The sequence below is a fragment of the Petromyzon marinus genome, unplaced genomic scaffold (genome assembly GCF_048934315.1).
Source record: "Petromyzon marinus isolate PM22_M1 ecotype Great Lakes invasive population unplaced genomic scaffold, UKy_Petmar_22M1.pri1.0 PM_G_Scaffold_195, whole genome shotgun sequence".
NCBI classification, from domain to species: Eukaryota; Metazoa; Chordata; class Hyperoartia; order Petromyzontiformes; family Petromyzontidae; genus Petromyzon; species Petromyzon marinus.
The window spans coordinates 152501-155000 of record NW_027422756.1 but is presented as its reverse complement, the minus strand read 5'-3'; positions in this window follow the sequence as shown (position 1 = coordinate 155000).

Genomic DNA, 2500 nt, shown 5'->3' with positions numbered 1-2500 from the left:
CTCTCTTGTGGCTCACGGGGCTGTTAGGGTGGCACAGAAATCCCTCGGAATGGGAAAACGGGTCATTTTCGTGTCGCCACATTGCATGCGAACCGCATGCAACTTCCAGAGGCATTTGCAGCAGAAATGCATGTGCAGTCAAAAAAAAATTGATATTTTTCACGGATAGACCCCGTGAAACGCTAGAAATTGGCGGGGATGTGTCTCTTGTGGCTCACGGGGCTGTTCGGGTCGCACAGAAATCCCTGGGAATGGGAAAACGGGTCATTTTCGTGTTGCCACATTGCGTACGAACCGCATGAAACTTCCAGAGGCATTTGCAGCAGGAATGCATGTGCACTCAAAAACTTCTATATGTTTCACGGATAGACCCCGTGAAACGCTAGAAATTGGCGGGGATGTGTCTCTTGTGGCTCACGGGGCTGTTAGGGTGGCACAGAACTCCCTCGGAATGGGAAAAGGGGTCATTTTCGTGTTGCCACATTGCATAGGAACGCCATGAAACTTCCAGAGGCATTTGCAGCAGAAAGGCACGTGCACTCAAAAATTTTAATATTTTTCACGCATAGACCCCGTCAAACGCTAGAAGTTGGCGGGGATGTCTCTCTTGTGGCTCACGGGGCTGTTAGGGTCGCACAGAAATGCCTCGGAATGGGAAAACGGGTCATTTTTGTGTGGCCACATTGCATAGGAACGGCATGAAACTTCCAGAGGCATTTGCAGCAGGAATGCATGTGCACTCAAAAACGTCTATATTTTTCACGGATAGACCCCGTGAAACGCTATAAATTGGCGGGGATGTCTCTCTTGTGGCTCACGGGCGCTGTTAGTTAGGGTCGCACAGAAATCCCTCGGAATGGGAAAAGGGGTCATTTTCGTGTTGCCACATTGCGTACGAACGGCATGAAACTTCCAGAGGCATCTGCAGCAGAAATGCATGTGCACTCAAAAACGTCTATATTTTTCACGGATAGACCCCGTGAAACGCTAGAAATTGGCGGGGATGTGTCTCTTGTGGCTCACGGGGCTGTTAGGGTCGCACAGAAATCCCTCGGAATGGGAAAACGGGTCATTTTCGTGTTGCCACAATTGGCATACGAACGGCATGAAACTTCCAGAGGCATTTGCAGCAGAAATGCATGTGCACTCAAAAACGTGAATATTTTTTCACGGATAGACCCCGTCAAACGCTCGAATTTGGCGGGGATGTTTCTCTTGTGGGTCACGGGGCTGTTCGGCTCGCACAGAACTCCCTTGGTCCACCTGATTCGTGCATACAGGCAGCAACTAAAACTCTGTAAACCTGCTGTGAGGACATCTAAACAGTGGACCAGTGAGGCTGTGGAAGATTTGCGGGCGTGCTTAGACTGTACTGACTGGGATATGTTCACGACTGCTACCAATAGTCTGGATGAACTCACAGAGGCTGTGTACATCAGCTTCTGTGAGGACTGCTGTATCCCAACACGTACCAGGGTGAACTTTAACAACAACAAGCCCTGGTTCTCAGCAAAGCTCAAAAGGTTGAGGTTGGAGAAGGAGGAAGCGTTTAGGAGTGGGGATAGAGACAGATTCAAGGAGTCGAAGAACAGGTTTAGCAAAGCGGTGAGAGAGGCTAAACGACTGTACTCAGAGACACTAAAACACCAGTTCTCTACTAACGACGCTGCTTCTGTCTGCCAAAGGGCTCAGGCACATCACCAACTACAAACCCAGAGCGCCCCACACCACTAACGACTCCCGCCTAGCCAACGACCTGAACGAGTTCTACCGTAGATTTGAAAGACAATTGGACTGTCCTGAACCACCCCTTCCCACCCAAGAGGCCCCATCCCCCACCCATACTACAGAAACGACTCTCTCCTTTCAGGAGGGAGAAGTTAATGGGCTTTTCAAGAGGCAGAATCCACGCAAAGCAGCCGGGCCGGACTCTGTCTCTCCAGCCACCCTCAGGCACTGCGCTGGCCAGCTGTCTCCGGTGTTCACCAACATCTTTAACACCTCCCTGGAGACATGCCATGTACCAGCCTGTCTCAAGTCCTCCACCATCATCGCTGTGCCCAAAAAGCTAAGGCCAACAGGACTAAATGATTACAGACCGGTCGCCCTTACATCTGTGGTAATGAAGTCTTTTGAGCGCCTGCTCCTGGCACACCTCAAAGCCATCACAGACCCTCTCCTGGACCCCCTTCAGTTTGCCTACAGAGCCAACAGGTCTGTGGACGACGCAGTTAACATGGCCCTCCACTTCACCCTACAGCATGTGGACGCCCCAGCATCCTACGCCAGGATCCTGTTTGTGGACTTCAGCTCTGCCTTCAACACCATCATCCCTGCCCTGCTTCAGGACAAGCTCTTCCAGCTGAACGTGCCCTACTCCACCTGCAGGTGGATCACAGACTTCCTCTCTGACAGGAAGCAGTGCGTTAAGCCGGGAACAGAAGTCTCTGACTCCAGGTCCATCAGCACGGGAACTCCTCAGGGCTGCGTCCTTTGCCCA